General features: G+C 37.7%; 1 pseudogene; it reads left to right on the top strand.

Moving 5' to 3' along the window:
* Window positions 1–2,850: 2,850 nt before the first annotated feature.
* LOC100767890 lies at window positions 2,851–22,312 on the top strand (annotated as a pseudogene).
* The last annotated feature ends 1,675 nt before the right edge of the window (window positions 22,313–23,987 follow it).

The raw sequence follows: 23,987 nt of genomic DNA on the forward strand, positions 1-23,987 counted from the left end.
TAGAGTAACTGACTGGCCAACACAGAAGCAGGGAGGTTGAAAGGCTGTCTTACCCTGACATGGAAAGTTTCAGAGGTCTTCTTTAAGTTTATCTCCTGCAAGCTCAGTTATGATAGCATGTCCAAAGTCAGCGGTTGAGGTGGGGACAGTTCTTTGCCCAAGAGGCCATTAACTGAGGAGAGAATGAACTCCAGAAGGAGTGGTATCAGTGCCCAACATATACTCAGGAATAGCTTGCTGCTGTCAGGAGCAATTGTGTCTCAAATCAATGGAGTACTAATATTAAAACATTTAAATGCCATATTCTGCAGGTCTATGAAGTGTTTGAAAATCAAATATCTATGTCTGACTGATCTCATAGATAAGAAACATGGGTGATAATTATCTGTAATTCTTAGAAACATAGTTGTACAATGGCTGAATCTTCCCAAAATAATTTAGCAAGTAAAATGACTTCAAAGAATGTAACTATATATATTTCTCAGTAATGGAGATAGAACTGAAATGTCTTGTCCAGAGGTAGAAGTGTAAATCGCAAAATGATAAAATACCCTAAGTGATATCAATATACAAAGTGTATATAAATCAAGATAGTTTTATATTTGTGTGCAAAACATCATAAACAGAAAGAAGACCCTATAGAGTCAACATCCAAGAATGTAACAATTTAGGTTATCTATAGATAATAGTTGCTAAAAATTATTTCATAAGAAAATATGTTAGTCTACCTATATCCCATCCTAACTCTACCCCTCCCATCCAGACCCTTAAACTTATCTAAAAGAGATACCCAAGTCTGAGCATAACCTTCCATCCCAACCCTGTAGAACTTAAAACCAACCTTATGCAGGTGAATTATTCCATTTTTAGCATCAAGAGAAAAAAGAGAAAAAAAATACCTTTAGTGCCAACAGTAGGGAAAGGGAGCATTGTTTTCTTAGGATTATTTCCTGCTGAAATGGGATGATGATGACTCCATGGGATCCTGTAGGAAAAAAAGAACTAAAGCTACAAAAAGTCTGGAGAAGACTAGCTGTAACATTTGTAGCTTAACTGAAGTTCTTAACTGAAGCTCTGACCATGGTGTAACAAAAAGATGCACCATTTCTGATAGCTAGTCTGGAATTGTCTAGGGAAGTATAGTCCCAATACTGGTTTTAGGGTGGTGTTTGCAATTTCAAAGACATCAAGTTGAGTCAAGAGGAACTGATGAAGTAGGGCCCCCTCTTCTTTCTGAAGTTTTGAAAGATTGCATTTAGGTAGTATTGTGTTCACGGTGGAAGACATAAACAGTAATATCAGCACAGAAAATTTAACTTTAATAGGTAAGCATACAGGGAAAGGTAACAATAAGGATGAAAATAAGTATGAGGGAATAGGATTTTTGAGAGAAAACAGAGTTAAGGCAAATAGTAGTCCTAGATTTTGTTTTCTTCTGTCTTACATCAATGGCCTTTTGATATGAGACAGAAACTCTGAATTTTATTTAAACAGCATGTTTGAATTTGGAGAAGGAAGGCCAAATCCAACTCCAAAGCCAGCTTTGATTTTTATGTGAATTGGGACTATGACTGAACAGGGAAGTAATAAGATAAGAGTTTAGTATAAGGAGTTTACCATGAGTACATCAGATTTTTCCTTATTTGATGTTTTTTTCTGGATAGCTATCCTCTCTTCCTTAGGCATTCAGTGTCTGCTTTTTGAAGATGGGAGTTTTCTATTTTCCTGTAAAGACAAGAACAGAACATTCCCCTTAACTTTGTGAGGTCTCCAGACAGCTTGTTGGATATACCTTGGTGGATGACCTATCATTTCAGCTCATCAAGAGGTTTCTCTTGTTCAAATGGGATCTTGATCAACTTTAATGGTATCCAAAGCTTTTCTTCTCCTTTAGAAACAAAGGCAAAACCCCTACCCATCGTAACACATATCCTAGTTTTCATACTGAGGTCAATACATACTTGAAGTACACTGGCTGATTTAGTTCAGAAGTTTTTTCTGTTGTCCAGTGTCTTTCTGCGGCTATTTTTCCTTTCTCATTAGCATTAAAAAAGTTTAATGTTTGTAAAGCATTATGTAATCTGTGTTGGGGTCTTTGTTCCCCCTTCCTGTTTATAGAGTATTGCCTTTAAATTGTGATTATCACTTTCAACCACTCCTTGTCCTGTAGGATTGTGTGGTATATCAGTTATGTGCTTTATATTATAATATTTAAAAAATTGTTTCAATTTGCTGGAGATGTATGCTGGAGCATTATCAGTTTTTATTTATGTAATTATACCCATAATAGCTATTACCTTTAATAAGTGTGTAATAACAGAATCAGCCTTTTCAGAGCACAGAACAGTGGCCCAAGAAAATGTGTCTACTATATGGTGCACATATTTTAATTTTCCAAATTCTGAAAAGTGAAACATATCCAGTTGTCATATTTCATTTTTATGTATACCTTTAGGGTTATTACCTGCTGGTAAAGGAGTTTGCTTATAGAAGGAACAAGAAGGACATTTCCTTACTATTTCCTTAGCTTATTGCTAAGTGATGGAAAAATCCTTTTTCATGCATGCTGGGTGCTCATAAGCTGTGGCAGAGGGATGAGGGTAGTGCCACTGCGGTGCAAGCACTGCGCTGGGTGAAACGCAGTCTTGCTGTGGGCTGCAGGTCCCATGAATGTCCACACTGGTCACCAGATATGGATGTGTGGATCAAGATTAATTGGACTAGGCTCAATACAGGTTAATATAATTTTTTTTTCAGGGAAAAGGCACTTACACAAGAAACAGATGACCACCTCTCCAAGGATCCACTCAGGCTGCTCTATGTGACCTGACCTGATCCAACAGAGCGATCATGGGTCCTGACTCCATACCTAATCCTAATCTCCATCACATCCGTACCTGTGATCCTTCCCAAATGGGCATGGTCAGCGCTACAGGTGCAGGGTGTGGGGTACGGGGAGTGAATATCTTACTACAATTCCCCTTTTAGTCTAAAGAAAAAGATTTAGGCTTGATACAAAACTATATACAAAGATAGCAAATATCAAGTATTCTCTAGAAGAAGGAAATTTAAGAACATACACAGTTAAGACCTATTGCCAATGAAGCGACAAGTGCAAAAGGCAAGAACAACATGAATTCTACATGCTTTTTAGAATATAGAAACCATATTTCATCTCCTCTGATGTTAATTTTTGCTCTACTTCACAAGGTTTAATTTGACTGTACTCCATACACCTGCTTATGAGGGGTTATGTCGTGCATATGGTTTTTCATATGGTTCTTCTGAAAATTTGGAGCAAGTATTAGTCAGGATAATATATTCACTTAATTACCATGTACTTAAACATGTAGAAGAGATGGTTGCTATACACAATTTATAAATGTCATGAAGTTGGCTAATATTTGCTTTGGAGAATATAGGCTAAGAAAGAACACCAAATATTCATTTATTCTATGACTAGTGCTTTGACTTCACTTAACTCTTAGTGACTTAAGAACTAACGTAAGTGACAAATATAGCCATGGAGAAATTTAAAATGAGCAGTACATTTAATTTAGTTCTATGAATAAATTGAAAATGGCATTCTTATAATTATGCGGACAAAATTTTCCAATGCTAATGAATATACTACATGTAAATAGATTTCTACTTTTATGGGATGATGTAGAATTGGAAGGCAAGCTCATGTGAATAGGAGTATGTGTCAGCAAAGGACCCTCATGGCTGTGTGCATGCTGGTGCAGCAGCTATTAACAACTTCTTCCAGAGAGGCAATAATTCCCACCACTTTTATCTTAACCGTTCCCCAAGTTATTACCAATCAAAGGAAAGAAACAAAAATATGCATTTTTTGTATAAATAGTCAAATAACTAAAACAAAAACATTTGTTGAAGTCTCGTTTTTATATGATTTTTATATGTCTAGGATGGAATAGGATATTTAATCATAGCTTATGATCTTCCACCCCTTTTGTTGAAACAAATGAAAAATTTAAAAGGAAAGGTTACTTCAGGGTATTTCACCTTTATCTGTTAAAAATAATTTTACTCCTTAAATAAAATGCATTTATTTACATCTCTGTGGCACATTTTTCTGGAACAGATTTCTCTGGCTCAGAGGATGTGTTCTTTTGTATTCTTTTAAAGACCATATTCTGACTGTAAAAAATGGGCTTTTTTTTAGCCTATTTCTTCTTCTTTGTAGAATACCAAATCTCCTTTGTGATTCTGTTTTTATTTGCCTCTGAACAAAAGAATGCTCATTCATGATGACTTTTATCACATAGGTAATATGTGGCAAGTGATCTTTCTATAACTTTTAAAATATCAGCTGTCCCTATATGTAATGTCATTATATTCATATACATAAAGAACAAATGAAATATTTTATGCTTAATCCTTATTCCTCCTTTACACCCCCTCCATATTCTCCTAAGTCATCTTCTGCTGTATTCAAAGCTATTTAAGATTTCTTTTTGAATGAGAATGACCCCCATAGGCTCATGCATTTTAACACTTGATCTCCACTTGGTGGAACTATCTAGGAAAAATTAAAAGGTATGGCCTGGTTGAAGGAGGTATGTCACTGGGGGTTGGCTTTGAGGTTTTAAAGCACTGGTGTCATTCCCAGTGTGTTCTTCCTCTGCCTCCTACTTGTAGATTAGGATATGAGCTCAGCTCTTCTTACTGCTAATTCTTTGAAAATTCAAGTTATATAAATGTTATCTTTGATAAGGTGCTGGGGTCATGATATTTTGTTGCAGCAATAGAAAAATAAGTAACACACACTATTTCACATTAGTGCTTGAATACAGGACTATCTACTAGAACATTGAAATCTACCAATGTCAATATCTTCAATAAAAAATAATTCTTGTGGGTGTCAGTTGGGGGCCTGGGCAGTCTATGGGTTCTGGCAGTGGAACCAGTATTTATTCCTAGTGCATGAATGGGCTTTGGGAGCCCATTCTCTATGGAGGGATACTCTCTCAGCCTAGATACATGAGGGGGAAGAGGGTGGCTAAGTCCTTCCTCAAATGATATGACAAACTTTGATGATCCCTGAGGAGTTGATAGGGGGTTGGATGAAGAAATGGTGGGGGGGGAAATGGGAGAACTGGAGGGAGGGAGAGGGAGCTATGATTGGTATGTAGAACAAGATTGTTTTTAATTTAAAATTAATTAAAAAGAATGATCCTCCCTCCCCCAACAACTGTCTGCTGTCGAGTCTATCTCGACCAGCAAGAGAAACACGACCACGACTCTTCTTCAAGCAGTTTATTCAGGAACCTTGTACATCAGCTTCTCTCCTCTCCCAGCCCCCACAAGCCCTTAAGTAGATGCTCAGTGCCCAATCAGCTCATGCCATCTAGCAATCCCGGATTGGCCACAGAAGGAGGAAGCACGCCAGATGCCTCAAGCACTTCCAAATAAGGCTTGTTTACAGCTAAGCTTGGACTACCTGGCATCCAGCCAGGTGCCATCTTAGGGCTGTGGCTCTCCATAGTCTGCCACTAATACCACATAAGTGTGATGTGGGGCTCATCTATGTCATGATTTTGGAGGGTTTCATAGTCTGTAGTCTTGTGTAGGTAGCCCAGCTACTGTGAGATCATAATTGTCATAGCCATGCCATATCTAGATGTCATTTTTTTCACAGCAATTCTCCCTAATCTCTAGATGTTACATTCTTTCTTCTTCCTTTTGTATGATATTCTTTGAACCTTAGAACCTTAGTGGTGGTGAGGGGTAACATAAATGTCTAGTTTAAGGCTGGCTACTCAATTTCTTACACTAGGGACTTAGTGAATTATATTTATCCCTTTGATTGTTGTCCACTGTGAGAAGAAGCTACTCTGACTAAGCTTGAGAACAGATAAGGTATATAGAAATCAGGGAAATGATTTCATTTACAACACACACACACACACACACACACACACACACACACACACACACGCGCGCGCGCGCGCGCGCGCGCACACACAGTGGGGTGGGAATAAATCTGACAAAGGAAACAAAAGACTTCTATGATGAAAAATTTAAGACAGTGAAGAAAGAAACTGGAATATAGACATTAGAAGATAGACAAACATCTCATAATCATGTATTAGAAGAAATAATATATTGTGAAAATGATTGCTTCACCAAAAGCTATCCACAAATAGGTTGTATTCCTAATCATAATTGCAATATCATCACTCACAGATATAGGAAGAAAGAGCAAAAAAATTAGATGGTAGTATAAAAGACCAATGACAGTCAAATAAACCATGATAAAAAAGAATACTGTGGGACAACCTTATTTCAAATTATACTGCAGAGTCATAGTATTACAAATGTCTTGGTTCTGTTCCAAAAATAAATACATGGAAAGCAGAATAGACTTGAAAACCTATATATAAATCTAGGCAACTATAGTTAACTAATATTTGACAAAGAAGCAAAAAATGTACATGGGAAAAACGATAGAACCTTCAATTAATAGTGTTGGCGAAACTGGATTTTAACGTGCAGAAAAATGATACTAGATCTTATGTCTCATCATGTGCAAACTTAGCTCTAAATTAATCAAGGAGCTCAACATTAGATTGAATACTATGAAACTGCAGGAGAAAGATGTACGGAACAGCCCTGAATTTATAGACACAGTAGTGGCTTTCTGAATAGAATTCTAGTAACACAGGAACCAAGATCAACACTCAACAAATAGGATTTATGGAAATAAGTCTTCTCAACAACAAAGGAAATAAAATGGAATGAATGGGCAGCCCACAGAATGAGACCTTTGCCAGAGGTCTCAACACTGGATAAGAATATATATGATACAAAGGATGATGTAAGTTACACACTTAGAGGATAAGCAACCCAAGTAAAAAGTGAGGTGTGAACTGAATGGAAATTTCTCAAAATAAGGGATGAAAATGCTTGGGAAACTCTTATAAATGTAGGCATCCTTAGCCATCAAGAGAGTGCAAACTAAAACTGCATTAGGATTTCACCTCACACAGGCAGGAAAACAAGTAATAGCAAATGCTGGTGTATGGATATCAATCAGTAGATCATAAGAAAAATGTGACACCTACACAAAATTGAATATTATTCAACTACAATTTGCAGATAAACTGTTGGAACTAAAAACAATTATGCTGAATAAAGTAATTCAACAGCAGAAGGACAAATTTTCTATTCTCTTTCTCATATAGGGACCCCAGTTTTGTGTATTTTGCTAGGAGCACAGATAGAAGCCAGGGAAGCAGAAACATACTTTTTGGGAGACTTTAGTAAATTATGGGCCAAACAAAAGTAATTGTGTGGAACACAATAGTCAGACAGACTTAAAAATGTTTGACAGTATGATGAGTCAGGAGATGAGGAGTGGGCTAACCCAAAGAAAGACAGTATGAGAAGCCATATGGAAATCTATCTTCTCACAACCAAACCTTAAAAAAATGAATAAGTTGAAGGAGAGTAAAAGACATGTTAAAAAATAGAAGGATTAAAAGTACTGAGGATTCAACTATTAAGTAGATATGGGGTGTGGGAGAGTGGGAGATTATCAGCAGTGGAATTGGTTAACCAAGACTAAGGAGATACGTTCAAGTCTTATGGACTCATAAGTTAGTAACCTGGTTTCAAAATAAAAGATTTCAAATGAATTAACACAGACAATGTTGAGCCTAAGAAACTTGAGATATTAAATGGAAATCTCAGGACAAAGCATGAGATACATCCCTAGGAGTCACTGGTACAGGAGACTCCAGAAGTCTCCATACAGCTAGGCTATTACCACTGAATATCCACCATAACTACTACCTGGCAATACTCTATTGTTGAAGGCACCACAACACTTGTGCTGGAGAAGACAGGGATATTACTCTCAAATTGACTGAGAAACTGCCTCCCTGCTGGTTAGCTTGTATAATGTTGGAAAATATTATAGGAGGTTCTGTGGGGGAACAAAATCAATGGTACAACCCAGCACTAGGCTGTTTACCCACAATACAGATCTGACAGTCAAGATATGCATACTGGTATAATAGTGGGAGGGCTGTTAAGGTGTAACCAACTATTTTCTGACTGAAGCTGAGGCCTGATTTACAGGAGAGAATTTTGTACCTGGAACTGTAATCCTTGTCAAAAATTCATAGCTATAGAAGTCATAGGCTATATGACTGCTATAAATACTTAGCTAAATGGTCACACTGTCAAATTGCCTTCTAAATATTCATATTTTCTTGGGTATGTTTTCCTATTACTTAAAATCTCTAATTTTGATGTTTTGTGTTAGCTTTTAGAGATTCCTTGATTTTATTTTCAAGAATAGGAAAATCAATTTTGGTGGGACTTACAAACTCCTCAAATGCCATTTTCCCATTGTGTCAATGTTCTTTATGTCTATCCTTCTAGAGAATAGACCAAGAGAATTATCTGAGCTGTTGACAAGCATTACCAAGTATGGAGATAGTGCCCAACTTTGGATGCCAAGGTGCTTTGCTTTTGCCCTCTGCTTGTCTTGTTATTTGCCTTGATGTGTCTAGAAATTTGGTAAGTTACTTCGTGGTATTTTCCCTGTTGGACAGTCATGCAAAAGGCATTTGATAGAAGATTGAGTTTGAACACCTGCCAGGAAGAATATCAAGAAGGAACTATAGACAACTCAGGAAAGATGGGCACATGAGAATTAGTCATTCCCCAGGGAAGAACACACCAATTCGTTGTCGAGAGCCCTGGTAACATGTACACAGGTGACATTATATGAACTGAATGGATTATATTTAGAAAATTGCATGTACATATGCATGCATACTTACATACATACATGCGTCAATATCAATTAATGAAAAATGAAGCCAAGAGTTTGATGGAGAACAGGAAAGTTTGGAAAGAAGGAAGTGAGAAATGTTTTAATTACACGATAATCTCAAAAATAAAAATAAATAAATGAACAAATTCTAATCCTCACAAATGATTGCCTTTGTGTCCAATTAAACAAATATATGGTTCTCCTTGTCAGCTGAATGGCATGTAGTTTGGGAAAAGCTGGAAGAGCTATGGACTTGAATTCTATACTGTTCCTTTACTCATTAGCATATTTATTTAGTTAGTAATATTTTCTAAATATGTGTATTATATGCCAGGAATTATAAAAAATGGGTAACCAACACAATCTCTATCCATATATCCATATATATTTATATATGTACACATATGCATATATGTATATCAAATAAGAGTACAATCTGCTAAGTGGAGGCCAAAACAGAAACACATGTACAGTGGCAGTGTTAGTGAATCTGTAAGTATCTATTAATACAATAAAAGTAAATACTTAGCTTAGGTTTTGGGAAACTAAGGATAGTCTCCTGGATTGTCTTTTTAGTGTTAATTGGCAACTTGACAAATGAGGGAGACTCAGACTTCAGGTCTAGAAGGCAACTTAAATGATAAAACTGAAGTACATAATTTGATATAAAATACAGCTTGTCATGTTTCAGCAAGCTCAACACTTACTCTTCTTTGATTACATCACCAAATGCCAATCAGAAAAATACAAAGACTGACTGACTTTAGGGTGATCACCATAGTGTCATAAAATGGAGAATCTTAAATCATATCCGTAGAAATAACAATTTATTTTAAAAAGTATAAGGAAAAGAATTATGCAAAACACCATACAATGAAATTAAAAAGTGGGGTGCAGAACTAAACAGAGATTTTTCAACAGAGGAATCTGAAATGGCTCAAAGACACTTAAGAAAGTGCTCAAAATCCTTGGCCATCAGAGAAATGCAACTCAAAACAACTCTGAGATACCACCTCACACCTGTCAGAATGGCTAAAATCAAAAATACCAATGACAACCTATGCTGGAGAGGTTGTGGAGAAGAAGGAACACTCCTCCATTGCTGGTGGGAGTGTGAACTTGTAAGACCACTTTGGAAATCAGTATGGCGGTTGCTCAGAAAAATGGGAATCAATCTACCTCAAGATCCAGCCATTCCTCTCTTGGGTATATACCCAAATACTGCTTGTCCATACAACAAGGACATATGTTCAACCATGTTCATTGCAGCATTGTTTGTAATAGCCAGAACCTGGAAACAACCTAGATGCCCCTCAACTGAAGAATGGAAAGAGAAAATGTGGTACATTTATACAATGGAGTACTACTCAGCAGAAAAAAGCAATGGAATCTTGAAATTCGCAGGCAAATGGATGGAACTAGAAGAAACCATCCTGAGTGAGGTAACCCAATCACAAAAAGACAAACATGAGTCCTCATCCAGTGGCTGATGAGAGCAGAGACAGACATCCACAGAAATACACTGAGCTGAAATCTGGAACTCAGTTGAAGAGAGGGAGGAATGAAGAACGAAGGGGTCTGTACCTGGTTGGAGAAACCCACAGAAACAGTTGGCCTGAAAAAGGGAAAGCATATCGACCCCAGATGCTCTTTGGGAGGACAGTACAGGACTAATCCAGCCCCCTGATCATGGATGCCAATGGGGAGGCCCCTGCACTCCTGGGAGCCTCTGGAGATGGACTGGCATTTTGCCCTGGTGGGTGGGAGGGACTTCGAGAGCCCATCCCACTTGAAGGGATTCGCTCTGTCTCTGAACACATGGGGAGGGGCCTAGGCCCAGCACAGGAAGATTTGGTGGACTTGGTGGAGCCCTGGTTGGGGGCCCTACCCTGCCTGGGGAGTGGCGGGTGGATGGGGTGGGGGGTAGGTTGGAGGTGGGGGAGAAGGAATGGGGTGGGGGAGGGAGAGGGAGAGGGAAAGTACATGTGAAAATATTAATAATTTAATAAAAAAAAATTTGAAAAAAAAAAAAAAAAAAAAAAAGAAATTGTATTCTGGAAAGGCAATTTTCTGTGTGACCTGGAGGGGTGTTTTTGGAGAAGGTAAATGGAGGCAAGGACAACATTAAGGGAATCTCACTACTAACTTAATGTGAGTTATATTTTACAATAAATTGTGCTGCTTCTTGTCAGGTAACTTTGGTTTACCATACACTGATTTGTATGATTATTTTCTCCATCATTCTAAAATAAGGATCAAAGCGTAGAGAGAGTGCTTGAGTTCCTCACCTGGCAAAATATGGCTTGTGGATGTGATATACATTATTTCATGCCCTCCAAGAAAGATTGATGCTTGAATATGTGATATTGATAAAGGTCATCTCTTCTAGTACGCCCTTGTCCTGATTAAAGTGGAAGATTGCGCTGTGCCTAAAACAATGAATCTATAATCTAAAAGTATTGATGAATTCTGCCAAATGCTGGAAGCTAGAAGCAGCAGATAGGAACTTTTGCAGAGAGAGCATTGCCCTAAAGGCACTGGGATTTGAGCCCCCCTTTTTCTTTTGCCTCCATAACTGTGAATCAATAGACTTTTTAAATAAACTAATTTTTGGTATTTCATTTCAGCAGGTCTAAGAAAACTACTGTAATTTTGCTTTATACTAACAGTAGATCATGGAGACATTATTGAAAACAATCATACATTACTGAACGTTAACAATCAAAGATGATGAGGAAAGACTCCAAGCACAAGGAATAATATATATTAACATAATAAAATATATACATCTTACTCTCAAGGAAAGCCTTGTGAAATGCTTACACAGATATCTTTTATTTAGTCAGGGACTCTAGGGAGCAAAGCAAACGACTGGGTAAGTGAGTGTAACAAATAAGAGCAAATGACAAATGTATATTATCATACCTGCTTGTTTGAGGCATGTGTGTGATACTGCCACCCACATCACCAAATTCATCTTGGAATCATGTGTATTCAAGGCAAGAGATGCAGAAGCAGCATCAGAAAGATGCAGAGTCATACGGGTCAGAAGCACTGTTCCATCCTTGCACACTTTTGTATCTGGGCCATCTGTTGACAGGTGCTTCTCACTGTGAGGGCAGGTCTCCATAATTCAGTCAGTACTTTCTGGAAACTTCTTTAATGAGTCACCCAAAGGCATGCTTGTTTATTGGTTACAAATTCCTTCAAGTTGGAAATCAAGCTTTCTCCTCCTGCCAGGTCTCTTCTCAGCCTCAAATAAACACATGGGTGCTATAAATAATTATACAATTGTTGGCTGATGGCTAGGACTTCTCACTGGCTAGCTCTGTCTTAATTACTAACCCATTTCTATAAATCTATGTATCTCTACATGGCCTTATCTTACTGGAGAACATCTGGTGCATCTTATCCTCCCTGTCCCTCCATGAGTACTAACAGGGGTGGAGCTGGAGATAATTATATTCAGGAGATATTATGTAGTGGGCAAAATGAGGCACTTGGTGATGGATTAGATATCCAGGAGGACATAATAGTTAAAGAAGGATGTGTTGAGAATGGCACAAGTACTCTCATCTTGTGGGGATTGATGCATGTTTGTGTGTGGGAAACTAGAGAAAGAACCATATTTAATACAGAAGCTTGAGATGCCTATAAAACACCTAAGTCACCATGCCATGTTGGTTGATTAGAAAACTAGAATGCATGGAAAAGAGAAATGGGGAATTTTTCTACACAAAGAAACTGATTACAGCTGTATTAAAAAATGATGTACATGAGGAGAAAAGAATGTTACCAAGGCCAGTTGTTGAGAAATGCCAATTTTGATGATGAAGGAAAGAATGCTGAATTTTCAAAAGTAAACTTAAAAGAGTCAGAGAGACAATGTAGAGTGTATAAATACATATATGAGGTAGTGGCAGTGAATTAAAAACGTGCTAAAATTAAGTTTCAGAAAGGATAAAAGAATGCTGCATGCTTTTAGTTTGCATGAATGGGAGGTTAACAGCTAGCATGTTAAAGAAGTGAGTGAGTTTTGAACATTTGGAATTTGAGTAACTATGAAGCATTTAAGCACATGCCTTTAGAAATGCTCCTACTGCAGACATCAGCTTTGCACAGTATCTTTTCACTGTGCAAGACATGAAGCGTGGTGACTGTGCACTATTTGCCAGTGTTTTCAGTCCAGAGTGAAAGAAAACTTCTGGGCACACAAGTCATACAAAATAGCTTTATTTCTTACAGATAATCCCCAAGAGACAAGATAAGCCCAGGGTTCTTGTGAGCAAATCTTGAGAGGCTCAGGAAAGCCACTCAGCAGGTTTGGAGTCTTGACTTTGCAAGTCTTACTTCTACACAGCAGGGGGACCCTGGGAGGTGGCTGGTCCCAAGATATTCACCTCAGTAGGATGACAAGCAAATCTCTGAAGGAGCTATCCTTCTAAGAAGGAAACAACACAAAACATGGGCTGTTTGGGCCAGTCTTTCCCCATTTCAGCATGTTGTGCCCCAAAGTTTCCTAACTTTATTCTTGAAAAATAGAAGCACCAAAGACAAAAACAGTTGCAAAAAGCCACACAAATAATACCATACAATAGTCATTGTTCTCCATGTCTCCTTAATGTGAGTGCACTAAAGATCATTGGAAGAGTCAGGAAACAGGTTGGGGAATGTCTACTAATTGCCTGAGAATCACAGAATTAATAAATTGTGGAAAGTGGATTTGAACCTAGAAGAATGATATGGATGAACAGTATAGTGCATTAAATTGCCTTTTCTATAAATCTAATGATAGTGTAAAGCTGCTTGTGGAAAACATTCTTTGGGAGCTAGCATAGATTGGTGTTAAAAATCATGAGAAAATAGAAGAAATGTGAATGCAACAAACAAAGCTAGTGGGGGGGGACAGCACAGGATGAGATTTATACAGATGACATGGTAAGAATGTACTGTATTGTTGTTTTAAGTGACAGGGTGCTTATTAGAAAAGCACAGGGAACAAGGAAGACACCATGTGAAAGATTTAGAAGGTAGTGACTAGGTAGCAGATGCATTAGCAAGGCTAATGTAGAACAAATACTTTCATCAGCTATGGGAATCAGACTATCTCTAAGGACCTTAAAATTTTGTTTAGGGAATCTGGTCGTGACAAGAACTGAACTGCTGGGAAGAATGAGAATGAGATGAGAGGCTGTATCCTGCAAATGTGCTTGCATGCATTAGACATTTGAATGAGTAATCTAAAGGTTGCTTCATTTCATGAAAAGGGAATGTGGGTAACAGGGAGATACTTTTAAAATAAAAGATATTTTAATGTTTTACAGTTGCAAAGAAAAACCTGGAGGGAACAGAAGTGATAGGATAAAGCTCTCAGGGAAATGTGGGAGATTTTGCTATCAAAGGCTGGGGAATGAACCTTGTATGTTGGAAGCAGATTAAATTGCTCTTATATATTCAATACCAGAGCAGGGGTAAACATGGTAAGGTTTCAGCTAAAATGGAAAAAATATAGACTAGAATTTTGAGGACTTCTGCTTTAATGGTTGCTTCCCTTGTGTGTGTGACAAAGTACTAGGCACATGAAACTTAAGAAAGGAAGTGTTTACTTCTCACAATTTAAACATGTAGTTCTCCCTTTACTGGGAAGGCATAGGAGCCAAACACGAGGAAAGTGATGTGGATGACTGTTCCTTTGTAGTTAACTTTTTCTTCTTCTGTTGTCCAGGCCTCCAGGCCTTGAAATAGTAATGCCCACATCTGAAGTGGGTCTTTCTACCTCAATTAACTTAACCTACAAAATCCTCACAGGTGTGCCAAGTGGCTTGCCTCATCAGTAATTTACAGTCCTCTCCAGTTGACACTGATATTCACCATCTTCTCTCTGAAAAGTGATTCATGTGGGGCTGGAATAGGTGGACAGAGGAAGTATAGTCTTTGAATATTTAGAAGGAAAGAAAAAGAGATTTAAGCATGAATATAGCCAATGGGACTGGCTAGTATTGAAATTCCTGTGAATTACAATTATCAATGATCTAATGTTTGTGCTAGTTTAATTCTCATCTGCACAGTAGCATTCATCAACTTGGGCTGTTTAAAATATGAAATAGTACTCTCGACTCACAAGACTGCTGAGTGCAGTTTTATAACAGAGACACAAACAACAAATGTGACTGCAAGAGAGTACATGGTTTCCTAGAGAGCTTCAACATGAAGAAGAGAAAAAGAAATGGCCATTTGAGGGGGGATAGTATTCTTGAAAATATTCTGGCAATCAGCAGACTAGTAACATGTGAGTTTTATGAGCCAAGTGTGCTGAGAATGCTGTGTTTGTTTTCATTCTGAAGAAGTAACATACATTTAAGATTCTAAAAATGGTGTCTCCAATTTTGAAAGTTTACATGCATTAAATGCCAATAATGTCATCCATATTGATGACCAGCTTAAATAATCTGTTAATCTATCAGCTACCCTTGTATTATTGCACTGAGCAAAGAGGATATTGGAGCAATATTTGTTCTTGGCCTTAACAGTTGACAGAGAGCCTGGGCTTTTGGAATTTGGAAATCACCATATGCTACTCCTCACAGGCTCACACAAGTGATATTTCCTCTACTTAGATGATTACATATATTTTATTTTTATTTTTTTAGGAATCTTTGCAAGAAGTAGTGAAAACAAAAAGCCGTATTCCTAAACATGAATATTGAGTGATTATATTTTTGCAGGCAGCCTGCTGCAAAATAGAATGCTAGCTTAACTTCTTCCTTTTGGTCAATACCAAGAATAATAGTAATCAAACCATGTGCAACTTCAAAAATAGTCATCTCATCTTTAACAGCTTGAGTGGCTGCTTCTCCAAAGATGAGGAGTTAACATGGGTCTGTGAAAGTATGAATTTGACATGTACTCTGATTTAAATCACAGCTCCTTGGCTTAATAGCTGTTTGACCTTGAGCAAATTAATTAACCTTACAAATCCCAAGTTTCTGAAGTACCGAACAAGGCTAATAATACGTCTCTTGAAATCACTGTTAGAATTAGAAATAAAAAGCTAGGAGTTTAGCTCAGTGGTAGAATGCTTGCCTAGATCTAGTAGTACATGCCAATGAAACATAACACAGCCTAATACACTGTGCTTAGTCAGTACATTTGTTTAACTGAAGACAAATGCAATCATTTGTGATGATTGGTGTTTTGCTCACTTACTTGTTTTTATTTTATTTTTTTGAGGTTATGTGGATTTAAACATTTTTCACTTCTTTCTCTCAAAACTTTCCTGCTATCCTTCAAATTCTTGGCTTCATTTTGCATTAATTGATATGGATGTTTGTATGTATGTATGTATGTATGCTTATGTATGTGTAATTTTCTAAATATAACCCATTCAGTCCATATAATGTTATGTGTATTCAAGTTACCAGGGCTAACTATTTGGCACTGGACAACCAATTGGTATGTCCTTCCCCGGAAAATGACTACCTCTCCTGTTCCTGAGTTGTCTATAGTTCCTTGTGTATGGTTGAGGTCTTATAGGCTTCCCCCCATGACTGTGTAAAGACCTTTGATGTTGTCCTTTTTTACTCATGTGTGGGAAGTCAGACTGTGAACAATTTCAGTTTGGGGCATGGGGAGCATTGGAGGATGGGAGGGAGAGGGAACTGGGATTGATATGTAAAATAAGATGGTATTTAATTTAAATTTTTTAAAAAAGTTCTCAAAAAATAATTTCTAGGTGTAGTTTGTGATATTACAGAAGACACAGACTCACAGAAAACTCCCTGCTCTCCTGGCTTTTACAGTATTTCTGCCCCATCTTCTGCAATGTTCTCTGTACCTTAGGTTTGAGAGTGCTTTGTAAATGAATCTACTGAGTTTGGTCTCCACATCCCTGCATTCTGATTGGTTGCAGTTTTCTGTAGTGTCCTCTGTCAGTTGAATGAGAAATTTCCTTGATGGAGGGTGAAGACTGCATTTATCTATTTAGATTCACGTTTGAAATAATACACTGGACATACTTGTAGGGGGTTACCTTGATTTGATAATTTTGTAAGAAAACCCTGGTCAGGGGGTCCTGAACTGTGTGAAATGCAAAAAAAGGAACTGAGTAACAGTGTGCATATATTCTTTGCTGTCGGTTCTGGATTCTGGGTGCCATGTTACCAGTTACTTTAAGCTCCTGAGGCCTTGATGTCTCTGTCATGGTGGGCTATAACTTGAAACAGTCTCTCTTAAATTTCTTTGGTCACAGTGACTAACAGCAAAAGAAACTATGATAACATTGTTCTAGGCTATTACTCAAGACATATCACATATAACATGATATGACCTTTCCTTGTAGTTGTTAAGTTAAGATGCCTTAGGTTTTTGAGTTCTGTCTATACATTTTAGATATTGAATATGGCCTTTAATCATTTTTGTGTCCAGGAGTCTGCTAGGTCTCAAAAATAATAGGATAATATTTTCTGGAGTTATTCTAATATGATAATAAGATGGTTGATTGGTGACAATACCAAAAGGAAATGTTCAAAATTTCTGTACATCCTGGTCAATCTGTGTGATCCTCCAAGGCAGACACTCTAGAGGTGTTTCTCAAGGTGGTTGCCCCTCTATCTATTGCTTCTTGGTTGCACAGGAAGCCTCCAGGCTGTGTATGAATAGAATTTGGAAGTCTCATTATATTTAGACTTCTGTCCCAATCTCTTTTAAAAATACCCAGTCTATTCTCTTTTTTTTCCACTTTTAATCATGAAAGGATGTATTCCAGTCCTGAATAGTTTCATTTCTCTCACAAGTGGATTTTGTCACTACAGATAATTGAGTCACAAATACTTATTTTCTGCCAACATGTTCATATAACCCTACATAACTCTAACCAACTCTCCTTCATTACAAACACAAATGCCCTTTCAGATTCCTAGTGAAGAAAGGAATGGGGATTTCTTCCTTGATTTTTACCCTCAGGTATTTCTATATTTTCAGCATGAATGATGTGGTCTGATTGCAATGTCTCCCTGACTGAGAAAATACCACAGTCACCTTCATTAGTAACTCTTTAGTAAATATGGACATACCAGATTTAAGTCCCAAATTCGCGATCAATTTTCTTATATTTCCTCCCAACCAGAATATTCTGTTCTAAGATATGGAAAGACAAATATAGTCTAGGCAGAATTACAGTGACTTTTAAGGTGTATATTTTTATCATGGCTTCTCTCTACTTGAAGAGAAAAATGGAAATACCACATAGGACTTTGGCCCAATGTTAGGAAATACAAAGTTTTCCAACACAAGAGTGGTTTTGTTTGATCAGATTCATGGAGCTATGTTAGGCAGAAAATCTGGCTATTTCTTGAGGAACACAGAGGTGTAAATAAGGCCCTCCTTTGTACCATCTTGGGGTGGCATGGTCCAAGCCTGCCATTTGTGTGCATGTACTGCAGATTGGCAAGATGTGTTCATCATATTCTAGCAAGGAAGCTAAAAGCAAGACTAAATCAAGCAATCAGATCAAATCAGTTCAAGAAGGAATTAGAACCACAGTTCAACAAAAATGCCTTATTCCATTGATCAGATGAAACTGTAAGTTGGATTGAATCATTGTTCAACATTATAAATTTTTAAATGGAAGGGAAATCAAAAAATTCCCCAAATGAAGAAAACAAAATCAACAAAATCCAAAACCAAATGTTGCTTGAAAATGATTAGGTTAATATGCTTGGGCAAGCATGAGTAGGTAGGTGGAGGGTGGGACATTAGAGAAAACTTCCCATACACCAAATTAGCCCAGAGTAGAATCTCTGCCACTCTAAAAAGTCTAGAAGCCCTAGCAGGGCAAGCCAAGACCTCAGCCTGGGATCTGAAAATGGGACTTGACTTGGTATCATTTTTCTTTTTCAACTCATTGAAGAGTATAGAAAGAATGAGGATGAAGGAAGGGAAGCCAGATTAGGAATTGCTGTATTTCTGTTTCCTAAAACATAAGCAGGACAAATGGAGAGATTCAAGTGAAGAATTTGATTATTTAAAAGTAGCAGCCATTTAGTCTTTAAAACAATTTAAAAAGAACATTCCTGGACATTTTCCTTCTGCTTAGATACTGACTAGACACTAGGAAAATGAAAAGCCTTGAAGTTATCAAATCATACCCCATGTGATTCAGACTCTGAATTCCAAATAAGAACATATTCAGCAAATTAATTATTTGGTAAATATCTGAAATGTGTGATCAGTTACAAGTTTAATTTTTATATGAACCATGTGAGTTATGGAGTGCCTGGCTCCTTACATAGAGGTAAAGGAAATGTCACAAAGCTTTTTCAGAAGCCTTCCATGCTGACTGACCAGTAATATATGTTTTCTTTGGTAGAAGAGGCAGGGTCTCTGTGAACCAGGTCCTCTTAGAATTTATTATATAACCTATACTAGCATCAAAACTATGATGCCACTGACTTATGTTCTTGAATACTAGACACATTATATGTCAAAGAAACTGGAATATATTTTTGAGAACTTATGATGGAATCCATGTTAGATGATATAATTTTCTCATTTATAATTCTAATTATATACATTGTGTGCCCTGTACACATCCCATCCCATGCATTGTGTGTGCATGTATGCCCATATGAGACCAAGTCACACATAAAACTAAAATCTTTGAACAGATATTAAAACCAGATATAAAATTCAAGAAAGCTCTGGTTGTTCTGAGGGAACCCACACACCATTAAAAATTCACCTCCAAATCTTCAAAATACTCATTTTCTTATTACTTTCAAATTAAGTTAGCTGAAGTAGCATAAGCAAATCACTTTATACTAATTATCACTGTTAATAATAATAAGCTAGTTGTTTTATATGTTTAATTTGTGAATACTTTATTAGTAAAAGAAGAAATCTAGAATTTGACTATTGTCCCTTCTTTAAAACAAACCATAAGAAGTACTCTGTTTTTTCTTTGGAATATTTTACATTTTTCTACTGAAATATTCTACCTCCTTCCACTTCTAGCTTATGGTCTTTACTCCTTACCATCTGCATTTTTATGGTTTGATAGAATCTCCCTATGACTATCCATGTAGGAAAGAACAGCCTCAGATTCCCTGAGATTCATCTGACTTTGCCTCCTGAGTGCTAGAATTAAAAGCATGGGCCACCATGATAGGCCTACATACTCTTTGTGTTGTTATTAGAAACTCCCTAAGTCCAATTACTGTAGCTCTGTAGGCATGTATGTGGGACAGTTCTCTTGACAGAAGGCAACCTGTACGGAGTCATATCCCTAAAGAAGAGTGTACTTTCCCTACCAAGAATGATGATAACTCTGAGCATGAATGACAGCAAAAGAGAGGTGGGGATTCTCTAAGGGCTACAGCTTGAAGTAGAGGATAGAACCATTAAGACAAGGAAAAGGTAGGGGATGTGTTAGCAAAACTAAGAATATATGAAGACTATTAAGGAAATACATAGTTTGTAAGCTAATTAAAAATATTATACAGGGGTGGGAAAGATGGCTTAGCTTCTAAAATCATGTACTATTCTTCCAGAAGACCAGAGCTCAGTTCACTCACACTTGTCACTCATAATTGTCTATAATTCCAGCTGCAAAGCATCTGATACTCTATTTTGAGCACCATGAGCACCATACCAATGGACAGAAAAATATACTCAGATACACACATTGTATACATACAATGAAAAAATAAATATAGTTTAAATTCTCTCTCTCTCTCTCTCTCTCTCTCTCTCTCTCTCTCTCTCTCTGTGTGTGTGTGTGTGTGTGTGTGTGTGTGTGTGTAACAGAGTTTTGTCACAAGTACCCTATATACATTGGTAGGTAATACTGCTTCTAGAAAATATGGGGCTTTTTTTTTTCTTTCTCCTGTGGTAGCAGCTGGCTTGAGAGGAGTGTGACCTTCTCCTCTCCCCATGATGGCGTGGGCCTGTCTCCTCATATGAGTGTATGTGGATGTACAGATTAAGATACACCAGACTAGGATAGCTATAGGTTAATTTTATTCAGGGAGAAGTCACTTACATGAGAAACCGATAACCCCCAACATGAGAAACCAGCTCAAAGGATCAACACCGATGCTGCTTTCTGTTACCCAGCCAAAACCAAGAGCGCAAGCAAGCCTGTGCCTGACCCCAGACCAAATCTCACACCTCAAGTGCACACCTGTGACCATGCCCAAACAGGTGTGACCAGCGCCACAGGTGCATAGTTGGGTCTCTCACTACAAGTGTACTCTGAGAAGAGGGAATCATCTGGCAAAAATGTCACTTTTTCCAGCTGTGTTCAGAGTTCCAATTCCACTGGATATTGTGAACTTTGTTCCCACCAACTTGAGGAAAAACAACTGACAGCTCTATGCCGCCAATGAATTAGCAGTTAATCAGACCAGTGCTGAGTCTTGGGGTCCTGGCAGAGCTGTGGCTGAAATTCCTAGAGTTTGAGGTGGTGGAACCCACCATTCTGGCCAGGGTGCATTTGAAAACATGTGTCACGGAGGCCGCGTGTTTGCACCAACCAAAACCTGGAATCATTGGCATCACAAAGTGAACACAACCCAAAAGCAATATGCCATCTGTTCTGCCCTGGTTGCCTCAGAATTACCAGCTTTGGTGATGTCTAATGGTTATCATATTGAGGAAGTTCCTGAGCTCCCTTTGGTAGCTGAAGAAAAGACTGAAGGTTTCAAGAAGACCAAGGATACTGTTCAGGTGCTTAAGAAACAGAAAGCTTGGAATGACATGAAAAAGGTCTATGTCTCCCAAAAATGAGAGCTGGCAAACTCAAAATGCGAAACTGGCCATGTATGTAGAGCAGGGGACCCTGAATCATCTACAATGAAGAAAATGGTATCATGAAGGCCTTCAGAAACATCCCTGGTATTACTCTCCTTCATGGAAGCAAGCTGAACATTTTGAAACTTGCTCCTGGTGAGCATACGGGACGTTTCTGCTGAAAGTGCCTTCCGGAAGTTAGATGAGTTGTATGGACCTTGGCATAAGGCTGCTTCCCTCAAGAGTAACTATAAACTTCCCAGGCACAAGATGATGACCACAGACCTTAGCTTGAAAAGCCTAAAGATCCAAAGAGCCCTCCGAGCACCACGCCAGATGATTAAACAGACAGTCTTAAAGAAGAATCCACTGAAGAACATGGGAACCACCCTGAAGCTCAGCCCTTAGGCAAAGACTATGTGCAGGAATACCATTCTTCCACAGGCCAGAAGTCACAAACCTGGGGTGAAGAAACTAGGAGCAGCAGTAGCAGCACTGGCAGCCAAGTCAGAGAAAGGGGCAGCAGAGAAGGAGACTGCAGACAAGAAGCTTGAAGAGAGTAGGAAGCCCATGTATGTCTGGAAATGGAAGAAGCCTGCAGGGAAAAGGGGTGCAACTACCAAGAAACCAGATGCTGGGAAGAAAGCAGAAGAGAAGACTACCACAGAAGAGAAAAAGCCTGCTATTGAAACTATTAAAATCTGTTTCATTCCATAGAGCAAATAGACACAACCTATTTGAATAAAAACCTAATCAAACTTTTTTTAAAAAGAAGAAAACATGGGGCATTGAATGAAAATCTCAGTTCCAGACACAGGATGTTTCCATATGAGTTAAAGTCTCTCCCACTTTCCTTCTTTGCATTCTGTCCCTAAATAACAAATGAAATGTATGGCTACTGGATGGGCAGCCAATGACTTGAGCTGACTGGATCACAGATACAGCTTCTGTAATGGTCTCATGTCTCAGAGACATATGTGTAAAAAGGTATGTCCTGATGGTTCATTGCCAACCATTTTATTCACAGCACAGTTTTCTTGGAAATCAAAGCTGTCTTTGTAACCTGTATCTGCTAAGTGTGGCTTGATGGGAATAATAATCATAGTAAGAATACAGAGCACTAAATATAAATCATTTATTCAAGTTCCATCCTTCACAAACAAAAGAAAATTTTGCACAAGTGGGGATTCCTAATCTTTGCTCAAATGGGAAAAGGATTATTCTAGTAAAGAACAAATAAACAAATATTTTAAAATTATTAAATATATTATGACACACTAAATGATTGGGATGCCATGTGCTTAGCAACAGTCAAATCTTCTCATGTCATTCATGAAGAATGTAAGTCAGAGGTCATGGTATATATAAATATCTGGGCACATAGATGGTTTTCTAAATTGTCTGTAACATCCAAAATGATAATAATTAAGCAACATAAGTAAAACAATTAGAACCTAAGATTGTATGAATAATAGATTTGAATAAGAGAAAAAATGAATGAAGGAGTAATTAAGAAGGAGAAATGTGAGATGGAGTAAGAGCAGATGGATTATAATGGTCTCTGTTCAGTCAGGAAAATGATGTAAAGCTAGCCAATTTTACCTATTGATCATTCTCCTAACTTTAAGAAGCTGAAGCCCTGAGTTTAAAACATGATAGTGCCTATTGAAATCTCTAAGAGGTTACAGTTACAGAAGTTCTGAAACTCAATGATTCAGTACTGAGGAAACTTTTCACAGTTTTATACACAGGAAAGGGGAGGTAGGAAAAAGAACACTACTGCACAAGCCATGTAGGGATCTAACCTGCTAATGGCTGCTGATATCACTGTATCATGTCCCCTAGGAAGTCTGTAAACTGAGACAAAAACAAGTGCCAAGTGCCAGTTGGGCTCAAACTGAAAGCACCATTTCGAGCTTCTGCCCATTAATGCTGGGCCATACCTAATCACAAGGTCACACCTAACTGCATAGGAAAAAGACAGTCTCTCAGTGTGTTCAAGAATAAACAGAATTTGGAAAACTACTCCCCAGTGTCTGACACACAAATGACTGAAAAGCTTGTTTTGAATCCTCACAGACATTTCCTTCAGCCATCAATGAGGGGCTCCATCTTGTCCATATCATTATGACTTAGCAGATTTGGTGAGAAGTGTGATTTCTTAAAGATTTCCAGATGATCTTTGTTCTGTTGGTCCACAGGCCCCAGGGTTTTAGTGTAGTCAATCTGGTAATTATATAAAAGCAAATGCCCCAACTATCATGGGAAAATCAGAGTCCATCAAATAAAGTATAATAAGTATATATATATAATATATTATATTATATCATATATAATACATGTAAAATGAAATGTTTTCTTACCTTGTATGTTTGCTCTTTGTGCCTTGATT

The sequence above is a fragment of the Cricetulus griseus genome, chromosome 2 (genome assembly GCF_003668045.3).
Source record: "Cricetulus griseus strain 17A/GY chromosome 2, alternate assembly CriGri-PICRH-1.0, whole genome shotgun sequence".
Taxonomy (NCBI): domain Eukaryota; kingdom Metazoa; phylum Chordata; class Mammalia; order Rodentia; family Cricetidae; genus Cricetulus; species Cricetulus griseus.